This window comes from Ambystoma mexicanum, chromosome 4p, assembly GCF_040938575.1.
Source record: "Ambystoma mexicanum isolate Mex_15411 chromosome 4p, UKY_AmexF1_1, whole genome shotgun sequence".
Classification (NCBI taxonomy): Eukaryota; Metazoa; Chordata; class Amphibia; order Caudata; family Ambystomatidae; genus Ambystoma; species Ambystoma mexicanum.
Genome location: NC_090927.1, coordinates 122813048 through 122828895, shown reverse-complemented (window position 1 = coordinate 122828895; position 15848 = coordinate 122813048). Strand labels below are relative to the sequence as shown.

At 45.7% G+C, this 15848-nt stretch overlaps 1 protein-coding gene across 10 annotated transcripts in view; it reads left to right on the top strand.

Moving 5' to 3' along the window:
- Positions 1-15848, top strand: part of AGBL5 (AGBL carboxypeptidase 5) — a 1732162-nt gene that overhangs the window by 1133142 nt on the left and 583172 nt on the right. The gene's annotated exons all lie outside the window — the stretch shown is intronic.

Here is a 15848-nt window from a genome sequence, read left to right as displayed (position 1 = left end):
ATCTGTTGACCTACCTTTCCAGATTTGCACCTCTCATTTACCATATTTTCCTTACCATCCCCTGCTGGTGTCCTTCAATTGCAACAACACCTCTATGCACCTTCACCCCACTTCCGTAAAATGAACTTTCAGACCCATGTTCCCCTTTTGCTCCATCCCTTTACACTTAACCCAGTCCCCTTCTCTTAACTTCCACGCACCCCCTTCCCTTGCCCACATTGATCAGTCACCAATTGCTTGTCACTTACCCCCTTGCATTTCCATGGTTCACATGTAGACGGTAAACTACCTTAATTTGCCAGTCAGCCTCAGCAAGACACTACAAGAAGCTGTGGTCAAGGGCTTGTTGGTAATTGCATCTATGGGGTCTGCACTTGAACAACACAGAGCGAAAGATGCTGACAGGACGGGCTTTTATTGTGCCCCAAAGCTGCATTTTCTTGGAAAATCCCTCTGCATATTTTAAGGAAAATGCAAGTGGAGTCCTCCTGGGATCTGGTGATGGGGAGGGAGAGTGCCTATTATTTATTTTGGGGTTTTCATATAAGGTGGAGTGTGTTTGCGTTGGTTGGTATGGCTGTGGTGATGTATTTGAGTGTATTTGTGACTGTGTAAAGAATATGTGAAAGGATGAATCTGTGGTCATGAGACTATGTATCTATGTATGTGAATATGTTGTTGGTGCGTATGCTTCTCTTGTGTTGGTCACTAGAGTTCTCTGGACAAGACAATGGAAACAACGGTCACAGATGTAGGTGGTCATTCAGAGTTTGGTAGTAATGGTAAAATTGGCAGTATTTGGCAATTACAGCCAGTGTTACCATCTGTCCATTTCAGGGTTTGATCAAATAGCACCAGTGTTATTCCCTGGGAACACCTGCAGTGGTGTTTTAAGCAGACTGTCTGCTGAAAATCTTCCTATTTTTACCGGAATTTACAAGATGGAGGTAACAAAAGCTAAATTGGCCCCATGTTTTTTTAAAAGTTTTGTTTTTGTTTTACAGAAGGGATGCACAGGCCCTTCCCTTAAATACAGTGAAAATTATTTTTGCAAAGTTCCTGATAAGGAGGCATCTGATGCCCCCCTACCACCTTCCCATGTAATGCATAAAAGTATCAGATTGGACCCTTTTGTGCATTAAAAATGTACAGTAGTGGTATGAACCACTACCGTACATAACCTGTTTCCACCTTCACAGTGAAGGTAGAAATGTCTGAAAAAAGTTTTGAAATACGCCTTTTTACTTTTACCACCGGCGGAAGTGGTATTTCTTTAATACCCTTTGGAGGTATTCCGGAAATACCACCTCTGCCGGTGGTAAATGCTGAATTGGACAGGTTTTCTCCGGCTGCATTTCCTAAAAAGCACCACCCACCTCTGAATGACTCATGATCTTGTAGTCTACTAATGAATGCCTGAATGTTAAATCTTTGTGGGAGTGTATTGCATCTGTGCCCAAGAGTGAGTACCAAAATAAACCCAGCAGCCAATTCTATAACCACCATAGTAACATCTATGGGTGATAATCGGGATGCTATTAAACTTTTTTTGTAAGGAATTAAACAGTGATCAAGAAATTCAACAGAACATAGGGAAGACAGTCTTACAAAATGAAACAGAGGGCAAACTCTATTAAGATATGGACTCTTAATTCCTTGGTAAGTAGGAGTCGTGTGTCATGACCACTGCTTCCAAGGAGTCAGGAGAAGCCCAACGCCCTTGGAAGCAGGCTCATAACATTCATTGCAGACGCCAGCAAGTCCCTTTCGGGACCTTTTGGGCCTTGTCCTGGCACCGGTGGTGCCAGGCTCATTGTGGAGACTGGTCCCGGCACAAGAAGCGCCGGGCTCATAGCAAATTCAGAAGTGCTTGGGTGGACCTACCTGCAGCAGACCATGCTGCTTCCTTACCAACAGGATGAAGTCTTCATCCTCCTCTGGCAGGAACTACTTTTCTTCTGGGTGGGGCTGGAACCACTCCCTAGGACTGGAACTCTTCTGGAAACTGGAACTCTTTTTCTTACCTGGGCGAGGCTGTGGAAGGAGACGCCTAAGCACTCCTGTGCACTATTTAAACCACACCCGATTGGTGCCACGTGCTTCGCGTTATTCTGCATCAGCAGCAGGACGCTCACCTTGTCAGCTCCAGGGAATCTTCCATTCCAGCTCCTGTGAACGCGAAATCTCCGGATTTACCCGATGAGGATCCATTCTTCAGTCTTCAGCAGCATCTGCACAACAACAAAAACACAGATTAGAAGAGTCAAGGTCAGCGCTTCAACTTACCCGATCCACCGGAGCGTTTAAGGTATTCGCCGCACCCTTTCTCCGCCATCGAGCCCTGCAAAGACAAAAGAACATTGGTTAGTAACGTTTTGTTTCTGAACGGCTTACCTTGGCGACGTACGCTCCAAAGTCAGCTCGCACCGCACTCCGCTACCTGCAAGGCAAAGAGAGACATTAAGGTGCGTTTAAAGGCCTTGAACAGACTTTCTACTTACGTGCCTTCCTATTCTCCATCATCTTGTTCGCGCCTCGGTACGAACCTGGGCATCATCACCGGCGCCTTCATCATTCTCCATCTGAAAGCAAGAGAGAGACATTAAGGTGCGTTGAAAGGCCCTGCACAGACTTTCTACTTACGTGCCTCCACGAACTTTGGCATTCTTTCGCCATCATTTCTTCTCAGCCAACCCTGCAAGAAAGGGACGTTAAAAGAGGACATTAAGGACTTGATATATGCAAAATCCGCTCGTGCAATTAACGGCGGCATCGCTCTCTACTTACCCTCTGCAATCAAGAGGCTGATCCCAAAACCAGTGAAGTAACTGGACCCAGAGCCCCTGCACAAGACGCAGGATGGAGAGCCCGGCATTCACCTATTTAAGGTGAGCACAGTTAGCAACCGAGTACCACGGGAGGAGAGAGTGTGGGGGTAGAGACTTCATCTAACCTTCCAGCTACTAACACCCCCTGATCTTTTCCACTTGTAGACATCTCACCCTCCAAGTCAAGCTTTCGGTGAGAAGGGGACCAAACCAGGGAGCCAGACGGACCCTACGCCTAACTTTGAAGACGGTTTCACCGCCCAGCCAAGACCCGCGCCTCCGAGGGAACCAGGTGAGCGTTACATCATGATAGGCTATTAAGGATTGTAGCAGACCAATGGTGTATGGGCCGCAGCAGTGCCAACATGATCAACAAGGATCACAGACTGTCCTGCAAATGCATGCACTGCCACTGGGAGGTATAAACATGTGCCTGCGGCCTAAGCTATTCTCCCCCTCACTCACTGTAGTGATCCAGGTCTGGCGGCCACCCAGGCACATCTGCAACATTGCTGAAATCAAGAAAGGTGCCTCACAACATCTATACAGAAGCCGGACAGTCCTTCCAGCACTTGAGTCCTTTGAAGCTAGCTGGATTCTGAAGGATTATATCGGTTTTCTTTTTACATATTGCAGCTGTAGTCCAGAGACGTAGCCCAGCCAGCCTGGGGGCAATTGCCCACTTGATCCCCTTCCAAGCCTACCACTGTCTGCAGTGCTGTCTCCCTGGCAAAACCCTGTGCCCAAGTGCTATGAGGCGAGGAGGCTTCCTGGCCTGGAAGTAGTGGCTTGCTGATGCTCTGATCCAGCTATGTTTTTTTTGGACGTCCTTGGTGTCCTCCTGCTGTCTTCGCCATCATGGGACTATTTCTTGTTTCTGGATGTACCTTACTGCTCCCCTGAGCATGCCTTACTTTGATTCAGTTCTACCTTGCTTCTATCAGTCTTTTGGGTTGCTCTCAGTCTTCTGCCTCATGGGTAATCATCTTGGGTGTCCTGTTTGTTGCCTATTTTGCTCTGGATCCTTGCTTGCTCTTGACGTTAAGTCCCCTCAATTCAGAGTCTTCAACAATAGCTAGCAAGAGTTAAACTTTACACCCTAACTCACTTTGTTTTTTCACCGTTATTCGGCTTAATTTTCCACATCCATTGCCAGGAGTACTTGCTCCCAGGACCTGGGGTCCTGTCGTATTCCTTGTTTGTGTTTCAGCAACCCCTGTGCTCAGGAGTAGTGTGCTTTTGAGGTCGCTCGCTCCCCTTCTACCGTTGAATCTTATTGTATAAAATGGGCTTTGTAAACCCTGTACAACCAGCTATTCCTGACCTGCTGGTTCTCAAACCCTGGGCTCTTCATGGTTAATCCCTCTGGAGTTCCTTCAGGTTGATGGACATTTCTGCCGCACCTTGCCTCACAACCACAGCAGACCTCCGGGAGTTGGCTTTGTTGTTTACTATGGGACACATTTTGGAAAAACATACCTGAACTGACACATTTTTTCCTAGGTGTGCACTGTAGGAAATAAGTGTTTCAGTAACAATAGTGGTTATATGGTTTCAACTTGTTTCTAAAGTAGAATTTGTATGAATTTGTATTTATTTTTATTTAAAATGATATAGTTTATACATAAAGTTTTCATTTAAACTTTTTAAGAAACTTATACTGCTTATGTTAAAATGTGTGCATTTTATATACCAACTGCAGCAGCAAAATCATAAAACTGACATCACCATTAGTTTTTGGACAGAATTGAGATGAATTACTACAACAGTTTGTCAAGATCCAGTATATGACAAAGAAACTGCACAATAGCATATATACGTTTTTTATCGTGACCACTCAATATCAAGGACCATCTGGATTTGGCATTTTGTTGCAGGGTGGAGATCTTAAAGATATCTCCAAAAAGGCATCTCTTTTGGGAGAGTGCTGGGCAGACCATGATATGATGCAGCGTTTCTGGTGCTTTCTGATCCAGACAAAAACGACATAATTGGTAAGTCATGAGGATTTGTCTTGTTTTCTCTAGTCTATACCGGGTCCGGATAACATTCAAACACATTTTCATGAACAGATTCCGAATATTCTGATCCGGAAATAGAGACAAATACAGAGGGAGTTCATTGATAGCTTGGATATCACTGGCGCATTGAAGATTCTTGATGTACATTGTTTATTCATGTGTTGTTTGGATCCAGTCATTATGCTGGATCTTAACTTTAGCATGTTGCGGGCGATTTATTAGCATTTCTGTGGAGATATCTTCCTTTTTCAGTCGTTGTTCTAACTCGTGTTTCCAAGCTTTCAATATGGTGTTATTCATTGCATTAGGGATGTCACAAAGTAGTTGGATGGTCGGCGTTTTATCATTGTTCATCAATTTACGAAGTAGGTCCAGTTGTTTCCATAAAACGATGGATGCTATTGACTGAATTGCTACTTCAAATCTTATTCTAGTCATTGGAAAGTTGTTAGGAAGTTTCAGAATCTTCCGCCAGAAAGAAGCTTCGAGCCTTTGCCAGTTTATCTGTGCCTCGTTGACATCGCTTCACTCACATATGTTACGATGGCTATAACTTTTTGTCAGTAATACGCGATGATGGGTTTAAACTTTTCATATTGTCTATGTAGCAGGCAGCCTTGTCTAGCTAGGGATAGCATCTTCCCTTCTATGCTGGTCACCTAATCTTTTTCGGACCTAGATTGGTTTATTAAAATTCCAAGGTATTGAAGGTGTTTGCTTCTGTTAAATCTTTGTCATCTAAAGTAAATTTTGTCCTCTGCCTGTTTTTGCTTGTGTTTGGTTAATTTCTTTATGTTCATTTTTTTACGTTGATTTGAAGCTAGTTAAGCTTCATCTCTTCTTCCATCATAAGCAGAATATTCTGTAGGCCAGCTGTCGTTTAATGTGTATTTATTGGAGAAATAGGGATGTCAATTGCAATCAGAAATGACTTTCAAGAACACATTTACAGTTGGTATAAGCATCTGCCCGAACAGTAAGTAGCATAAAGATCAGAACCAGAGTGAGCCAGGTTGAGGGTAACAAATTGGGACATATGCCATGGACAAAATAAACAGAAACCAAATGTATGAGATGTCAAAGGTAACATTAACCTAAAGGGGCAAGTTATTTAATCTAAAGAGGAGTACTAATTAAATATACAAAATTACATTCTTAGAGTCACTCGAGGTAGTGGTGGGGTCAGGTAGGGATTATGGGGGAGAGGGCAGAGCAGCTCCCTCTTTAGCAAGTATGTGAAGTTTAAGCCTAGCTTTGCAGAGATCCACATTTGGGCTGTTAGGAAAGATTTTCTTTTTGCACCTTTCCCCCCATAGATTCCTATGAGACCATCATTCCTTTTGCTTATTTTGTTTACCCTGTCCAGACTTTTGAAGTTCATTAAAGCTTCTGCTTTACTTCCCTTACTGGTTGTCCTCATTCTTATGGGGAAACAGACTAGTCCCTAATACTGTCAGTAGTGAGAGACTTTCGTCTCTCCTTTGGAATTCTTGTATTTTTACAATTGAACACTTCACCTTATTGTGAAGTGCAGTTAGGATACCTAGTATCCTTATAACTTTTTACCTGATGGCTTTTTGGTTACTTAGACAATGTGCTTAATACAGGTGGGTGGCAACTGTATGGTACTGTTTCTGTGATATTTTTCTCTTGCACTTACCACAAATGGCTTCTAAGGATAAAGGGCACCCTAATATACCTGTGCCGCAAGATTTTCACTGCTTCTTGGGCCATTTTGTCCTTTGGCGTTCCTGCCTTCAAAGGTCAGGAAATGCCCTATATGGCAACACCTTTTCTGGTGAAAGCTGCTGCTTTTGTGGGCAAGTGGACTTTGAGAGTGAGCCAGAGGAGGAGTCTGGGATTGTCTGATCCCAGTCCACATCCTCTGGTGCCCCAAAAGACTGTTGCTGGATGTATGTGATGACCAGTCCTGGTTCCTTTGGTAAGGATCTGCAACATTCAAATAGGCCATGGTTGTCCAATCCTGTGATGACCAGTGGTTGTATGGGATTGGACAACCATGGCCTATTTGAATGTTGCAGATCCTTACCATTGGAACCAGGACTTTTACGAAGAAGAGCAGCCCGCAGACAGCCACAAGATGACTATTGCAGCTGACCAGCCTCTACTCCAGTGATTGGCGCGGTGAAGCCATGCTCCACTGCCTGATGTCAAAGACCCTTGTTGGCGCTTCAACCCTTGGACAGGTGGTAACCACCAGACTCTACCCTCGATGTTTGATCCAAGCCTTGGAAGCCTTTGGAAGGGTGCCTGGACCACCCAGTGGACTGACCAGCTCCCTTTTGGGCTACCCCGCTGCAGAAGTCACTGTTTCGAGGAAATCCTTGGCAGTCACAAGATCTTCAGTTTATTGCTTAGGTCACCTGTCCTCGCATTTTCAGCCATCTCACAAGGGAAGCTGTGCTGGGGCGGCTTCTGTGTTCCCATATAGCCTGTCGGTGCATGACCATGGTGACCTCCGTTGGACCAATCCCGCTGCAATTGCCTGAGGTGTCCTGAAGGGTCTGCACTGCCAAAGTCTGCATCTTTTGTTAATTTGGGGGTCTTCATGAAGTAGCCTAGAAACATCTGGTGACAAAGTGACCAGCTCTAGACACAGTGACCTCTGCATCTGTGACCCTTTGACTTCCCTCACTGGAATCAAGGACCGAGGATTGTCTCCTCAGCGAATTCCGGAAGCCTTGCAGTTCCACCTGGAAACATCTTGAGTTGGGGGGGGGGGGATGGGGAGAACCTAAGTGTGGTGTAAGTGAACATCCCTGTTTGCATCCCGCAACCACCCCTGTCTCACATAGTGTAACATTGGGTGTTTAGCCCTGGTCCCTAAAGTCCCTCTGGCCTGGCCTTTGGTCATCTAACCTGGGCTAAGTATCCTTTCCTAGGGCTTACTTTGGGAATAGGATAGAGTGGAGTACTTGCCTGACTTGAAGTAAATACTTTAAAGTGTTTTCAAATCACCATGACAGCCCACTGAATCGATTCTGAAATACCTTCCCTGAAGAAACCATAGTTGGAACTTTTGAGCACAAGGCCATACATGTTAGGGCTGGACTTAATAAGACAGGCGGTACTGTTTGTTCTTATTCTAACAGTTTTTCCTGCATCTGATTACAATGCATATAAATCTTATTTCTAAGGGTGAATGTTATATATGGTTTTTGATTACACTGCCTACCTGTGATTCTTTTTTTTTATGCTTGGTGTGTTCATGCAGGCCTAAACAATAATTGTATTTTTTATAGCTAGACTCATTTTAGCCCTTGACCACTCTCACACTTTTCCTGAGACTAAGCCTTGACTGCTCTTCCATTCTACCTTGATTGGATTTGGTTAAACTCTGTGCTTTCCCAGTTTACTGTAAAAAGGGTGGCCTCCTAAAAATCCTCACTGCAGGGACTGATTTTAGAAATCCCTCTTAACAGGCTGGCTTTTAATGGTTAGGTCATTGTTATGGACAGTAGGTTCCAGTGGAGCGGGCGGTGATAGTTAAAGCCAAAGGATGAGAAGTCTTAGGGCAAAGGTTCAGCAGGTGAAGACCAGAGGTCCAAGGACTGATCCTTGGGTGACACCCACACGGAAAGGGGAGAGGGGTTAGAGGTTTGAAAGTTCCGAGATATTTTAAAGCGATCGACCTTCCAAGTAGGAGGTGATCACGGCAAGAGCAGATTTGTGAAACCAAAGATCCTGGATAGAGGGGGGGGAGGAGGAGTCAAAGCCAACAGTGTCAAAAGCTGCAGAAAGGTCCAAAAGGAGGAGTATAGAAGCGTGTTTGGAGTAGTGAGCATTAGAGAGAACGTTGGAGAAATGCATGAGTGCAGTCCCGGTGGAGTGTTTACTGCAGAAGCCAGATTGAAGTGGTCCTCCAAGGCCATTATCCTGAAGGTATTTGGTGATCTGTTCAAAGACCACCCACTCTAGGATTTAAGAATAATGAGGATGGAGCGAAACTAGGAGCAGTTGGGTCAGCAGAGGGTTTCTTCAATATGGGCAAGACAGTTGCAGATGTGAAGGAGGTAGAGAAGAGTCCAGTGAGGGGAGAGAGGTTAAAAAAACTCGGAGCAAGTGATTGAGATTGAGAAGCAAAATGGTCATTAAGAGTGCAGGATGTGTGCTAATTCAATTGGAGAGTTAGGGGAGTATTAGTCAATCATAGAAGAGGTAGGGGAGAAGTTGGGATGGGGGAGAGGAGGGCTGTGAGAGTCAAAAGTTTTAGAGGAAAAGTACTGAGCGAAGTCATTAGCAGAAAGGGGGAGATGATGGATATTTGCTTGGGAGGTCTTAGCCAAGATTGGAGGGTAGATGAGTTTGTGAGGCTGATGAGATTAGATTTGTGAAGTAGGAATATTTTGCAGCTTCCAGTGCAGAGGTTATGGCAGCAAGGGAATTTTTGCATCATAGGAGTGAAGAAGTTGTCTGTAATTTGCACCAGCGTCGTAGGTCACAAGGCATGATTGTTTTGAGGGTCTGAATTTCAGATGTGCCCAAGGCTGAGGACTGGGATGAGAAAGTGTGAATGTGCGAGCAGGAAACTGTTGGTCAAATGGAGTCATAAGTGCATAGTGGAAGTTGGAGAAAACAGTCCATGCGAGGGACATAAATAGGGGAAAGAGGCAGGAGAGAGGTCCCGACATCAACAACAAAAGGGGCAAGAGAGTCCTGCTTAACCTTCCACTTAGTCAATAAAGAAGGGAGAGGAGGAGTAGAAAGTGGAGTCACTGAGATGTTAGTGACCTATGAAGTGATCAGAAGGGTGAGGGTCAATGGGAGAGAGGTCAGAGGAGGAGCGTGAATTAGTGTGAAAGACAGTTCAAGAGAGTTCCCGTTAGAGTGGGTAGGCTAGTCGAGGAATTGTTCACATAGGACTAGGGGTTCAAGTTCACGGTAGGTGGTCGCAGAGGGATTGGGAAGGTTAAAATCCCACAGCATGACAAAGAGGATGTAGGTAGGAAGTGACTCAAGAAGAAGTTGGATCATGGAAGGAGTTGAAATAACCAGGGGGATAGAGAGCCAGAACAGAGAAGGGAATGGAAGGGAGGAGTTGAATAGCGGCATATTAAAAAAAAGGAAGAGTTGATGTCAAAGTGGGGTAGAGGGGTAGTGTTAAGGGCTGTATTGATAAGGAACCCCACTACGTTACCCTTCCCAATAGGTCTTGGAGAGTGGGTGAAGGTAGAAGTCATTTTAGAGATATGCTTGTGTAGCTGTCATGAGGAGAGATCCTGGGTTAAGTGATAGAAAAATTGAAAGTTGAGGGTTGTGAGAAACTCCAATTCCTCTTGGGTCCTTTGCACAGATGGCCAGGGAAAGGCAATCGCTTTTGGATCCTGCCTCTGGGGGTGGACAAGAAGGGAGGATCACCTGGGTGAAGGGTCCTTCGGGACTGGGAGTGGGATGCCCTTGGGAGAGACATTGTATCCCCTTTTCCTACTAACAACCAACCCAACCCTCCCCCCCCCCCCACTTCCTCATATTGACCATTGACAGTACTGAGATGAAGAGGCAACCAGGAGTAATGAATACTAGGTGCTTTTACCACTCAGGTACTGGGACGAGGAAGAGGCCTGCTGAGAGTTGTAGAGGTCCGGCATGTCCCCCTAATGATGGTCAGGCAGGGCGAATTGTATATTTTCACCTGCAGCCTGTTAAAGGGCTGCAGGTGCATAAAAGGGACCCCAATCAAATGATGTTAGGAGAGGCGGTGGTGTTGAAGCAGCAGCAGAGAGGCCAAGACGAGCAGCAGGGAGCTCTGTGTGTCTGAAGCACCCGACGGTTCATGGAAGTGCGGCTCTGGAGCTGGACTTCTGTGGAACCGATCGAACACTGGAAAGGGAGCCATGCAGAGTCCCTTTTTCTGGTGGTCGCAGTGCTCGTTCTCCTGTGGATAGAAGCCGACACAGGAGGGCCTGCGGGGCAGGAGGTGGAATCCTGAGGCGGAGAACAGAAGGCAGAGTGATCTGTGCTGCTGGAAAACACGTGGACGCAACCAGTGAGTTTCAATGAAAGAGGAAACCCGGTATGCGAGTGTTTGAACTTACTCAGAGGATCACTTTGCATCGCAATGGTCGCATTTGTGATAAAACACTTTTTTGAAGGTCTCTGATCTGAATCCTTGTTTACTATTGAACAGTTGAGTATACTTTGTAGCTGAGTGGTCACATGTATTAGAAAGCACGTATTCCAATGTCTGAGTGCTGGGCACTTTATAAAAGACAATCTACAAAGATATTAAACAACGGGTTGACTTGAGTGAAAACCTTAACAAACATATCTTCATGCTTATTGAATCCCGAACTGAATGGCGCTTTAAATTCAAATAAAACCACCATGCTCCAAACTCAGAAATGAATGAAACTTTAATACAAGTAAAATCCATATCTGCTGAACCTTCAAGTGAACAGAAATCTGAATTTAAGTGAAACCAATACACACTGAACTTTAAAGTCATTGTTCTTCTTATCAGTTCTCATCACAGTTTTATGAGGGCTCATGAGTTTTAAGTTATAACTCCTCCACACCACCTTTTGCCATTGTAATTTTTCGGCATTTGGTTGAACCGAAGCATCTTTGCTCAATACATTGCAGACAAGTCCACCCTCGTAGAGCTCACATCTTTATAGGATAGAGACTTTGCGGAGGGTTTTAGGTTTAAAGTACATTTGTTCCCTGTCCTCCATAAATTCGTGGAGAGGCATCCACATTTTCAGGTATTTCGGATATGATCCATATTCCACTGCTGTCACCTTTTCCATTGCCATCACTCCCCAAATTCTCACCCACCACATGGCCATCACAGGCCCCTGTTTATTTTTCCACACCTGCGCTAGGTTAATTCTGGCCGCACTCAACATATGGGTGATAAGGGTATCCCTATTCCCCGTGTTTGCATAACTTCCTTCTACTGCTTCCCCCAGCAGAACCATCACCGTGACGGGAGGCAGTTGTACCCCCACTACTTCTGTGATATGGCTCAGAATTGAATTTCTTTCCAATATGTCTCTGCAACTGGGCAGGCCCACCACATATGGATTAAGTCCCCGGGTTACCTGCAACCCCTCCAGCATGTTGGGGGATAGCTTGAATTGATGGAGTGCATTCGTTGTGGCGTCATGTACCACCTCAGGCATATTTTGTTTGCCGCCTCTTTGATTGAAGCACATTTGTAGACACTCGCGGCCCGGCACCTTATTTGGCTCCATGTCTCCCCCGGTATTAGTTTCCCTACGTCTAGCTCCTGTTTCTGCCTGTATGGTAACATTTCTTCCGGATCCGCCCCGCACATAAGCCGGTAGTCTTGACACCCCTTTCTCTGGTGCTCATTCTTTTACGGTAAGTTTTAGTCCTATTGGGTCCCGGGTTGCCCCCTCCAGTACTTTTGTGTTCGTGATGCAGTGCCTAATTTGGGTGTAGCGGAAGCGTTCGCTTTCGGGCGTTTGGAACTTATCTTTGCACCCTTTGAATGTTAAGGGAGTCCCCTCTGTGTAAAAATCCCAGAGTGTCAGGGGTAGCCCTCCTCCCCAATGTGTCCAGAAGCTGGTTTGCATACCCGGTGTGAAGTCAGATTGTGGACCATTTGTGTGATTGGGCCTCCACCTATTTTCGTTCCTTTTCCCCGTGATGCCTTATCCCAGTACCATAGGGTGGCTTTAATTGTTTCCAGTAGTGCACCTTTTTTTCCCCTGTGCCTTGTGCCTTGTGGGTAGGAATCCCAGGCTCACTAGGGCGGGGGTCCTAGTTGCTTCTCTTTCCAGGGTCGGCCATCGGTTCTGGTTTTCCCAGGGTGCCCATTGCAACATTGGCGCCACCTGTGCTGCCCCTAGACATCTGCAGAATTCTGGTACTCCTACCCCCCTGAGTGCATGTGGCCAAAACAGGACTTTTCTCAGAACCCTTTTTTTTTTTTCCAGATAAAGGACATAACTTTCCTTTGTACGTTTTTAATTGCTGGGTCTGGGATACGTATTGGGAGCGCTCCCACCCCATATAGGTACCTGGGGAGGAGGGACATCTTGATTGCCGTCATTCGTACCAGGATAGCCCCTGCATGTCCCATCCACTATCGGTGTCTTCAGCAGGTCTTGGATATTTACCCCGTAGAGCCTCCCGTATGTGGATACGAAGTGTATTCCTAGATATTTAATAGACCTTGGCTCCCATTTCAGTGGATAGCATCCCCCCCATACTGACACTTGCTCTTGGTATTCAGTGATGTTGAGTGTCTTGGATTTGGGGTAATTAATATGGAACCCGGAGACCTTTGCAAATCTGTCTAGCAGCTTTATGGCTTCGGGGAATGAGTGTGTTGGGTCTTTCAAAAACATATGGGCGTCGTCTGCGTAGAGGGCTATTTTCTGGGTCCCACTGGCTCCTGCCTCCACCCCTTGGATTCCCTGTTCATCTCGGGCCATCTGTGCCAGGGGCTCCATGGCCATGGCGAAGATCAATGGTGACAATGGACACCCTTGCGTCGTACCTTTGCGGATTGGGATACTGTCAGTAAGCTGTCCATTAATCATTAGTCGTGTGGTTGGGGTCCCATAATTAGCTAGGATCATATGGATGAAAATTGGCCCGCACCCACATTTTTCAAGGGTCAATTGTAACAATTCCCAGTCTAGGCTGTCAAAGGCTCTAGAAGCGTCTAGTGCCAGCACCGAGAACCGCTGTCCTGTCTTCTGTGGCTCTGTGGATATTGTCATACATATGGCGTCCATTCACAAAACCTGCCTGGTCCGGGTAAATTATTTTCGGGAGGATGTTCGCTAACTCTGGGCCAAGATGTGGTGTAGATTTTTACATCCCCATTTAATAATTAAATAGGGCGATAACTTGCGCAGTCTGATGGTTCTCTATCCGGTTTTAGCAGGAGTACTGTGGTGGCTGGGCCCATGTCCCCAGAGGTTCGCCCCGTATCCCTTATGTGATTTAAAATTTTTGTTAAAGGGCATTCCAGGATGGTCTTAAATGTTTAATAACACGCGTTACATAGTCTGGGCCTGGGGATTTGTTCCCTTTCAGAGCGTTTAGAACATCCCCAACCTCTTCCTCCAATATCGGCGCCTCTAACATTTGCCTGTCTAATTCTGTGATTTGCGGTAACATCACTTGTCCCAAAAATGCAACCTGTGCCTCCCTCTCTAGGTTGTCCCCCTTTTAGGTTGCTTGTTTAGTATGAGTGCATCATTTGGGCTATCTCTTTTCCCCCCTCCTTAGGTCGCCTCCCTGGTGCGTGAGTAGGTTAATGCGGTTCCGGGCTTTCTGTTTTCTCAATTTGGCCACTAGGAATATGTTAGCTTTGTCCCCCTTAATATAGTAGGATTGTTTAGTTTGTAGAAGAAGTTGTGCGGATTCATCTGAAAGATGTGTCTCTAGGGCCGTCCTAGCTTTTTAAAGTTCCCGCCAAGCCTTCTGTGACCTTCTATCTTTGTCGGGTGCCCTAGCAGTCCCCAATTCAGCTTCCAGATCCTGCCTCGCCTTCTCTTTTTAAAAAAAAAAAAGAATTTAGCTGTGTGTTTGATGAACTCATCCCGCACCACTGCTTTGCTAGCATCCCAGATAGATCCGCAATCGACCCCCTGTGTGATGTTCTCTTGGAAGTAATTTCTCAGGGCCGATTCCATGTCCGCCCTAAGAGCTAGGTCTTTTAGGATTATTTTGTTTAGATGCCATGGCTTTCAGGTCTGCGGAAGCGGGGCCATCGGCTCCACCTTCAGGGAGACTGGTGCATGATCTGATAAGCAACATACCCCTATTTCTTTTTTTTTTTTTCCAAACTTTATTTTCATTTTCAAGAACCAACAGAGTTACATTTAGTTAAATATCATAATCTGTTTTAGACCGCTGTAACTATTATTCCAGCATAACTTTGTGATTGTGTGTAGCTTCTTAAATGTAACCTTAGCAATAACCTTCACAAGATTTCCCCCCCCCCCTCCGCTCCCCTAATTGGAATGGTTCCGACTCTGCATCTATGGTTATTAGCTGTGACTTGTCCATCTGTTAGATTACATTGAATTGTTCTCATCAGCCTTGGTCTGAAGTAATATGCTTCTCTCTTTGACAAAGTCTATGAATTGGTCCCAGATTGCCACACATTTTTGATGTCTTCCCTCTTTCAGGGCTCCCACTTTTTCCATTGCTAATATGTTCCATATTTTGACCCATCAACATGCTATCACCGGGCCCTCTACGTTTTTCCAGCTTTGGGCTAGGGTCATCCTCGCCGCCATTAATAGTTGAATAATGAAGGTGGTGGTGTTACATGTTGCTGCGTATAGTCCTTCTACTTCAGTACACAGTAGCACCACCCTTGGATCATACGGGAGCTTTCTCCCTGTAATTTCTTTTATACATCCCAAGACCTCCTTCCAATACATCACAGCTTTGGGACAGGTCCACCACATGTGATACAAGTACCCTCTGTTGCCGCATTGTCTCCAGCAGTAGGGGGATATGCGGGGTTCACTTGTGGAGCCTGTGTGGGGTTAGATACCATCTGGAGCATATTTTGTATGCCGTCTCCTTAATGGCGGTACTCTTGGACGTTGTGTGTGCCCTCCTCCAGATTTGTCCCCATTCCTCCTCAGTGATGGGGGGTCCCCCCCAAGTCCCTTTCCCAATTGTCCTTGTATGAGATTTTGTCCCCGATTTGTGAGTTATCTAGTAATTTGTATGTTCTTGCTAATGCTTTTGGGGTCAGACCCTCTTGTAGGGTGAGTTCCAGCCCTATCTGGGGTTCTAGTAGACGCCTTTTTAACCTCCTTCTGAGGGATCCAATGCCTTATTTGTATGTATGGATACCTTTCTTGTTCCCCTATGCCAAATTTCTGTTTACAGTCCTCGAATAGTAGGGGGGGGGGTCCCTCTTGAAAGAAGTCTTTGAAATAAATCGTCTGCGCTTGTCCCCAGTTCTCCCAAAACCTACTTTGCCTGCCTGGGGTAAAATCCTGGTAATGCGCCATTGGGTTGAAGGGCCCTAGTC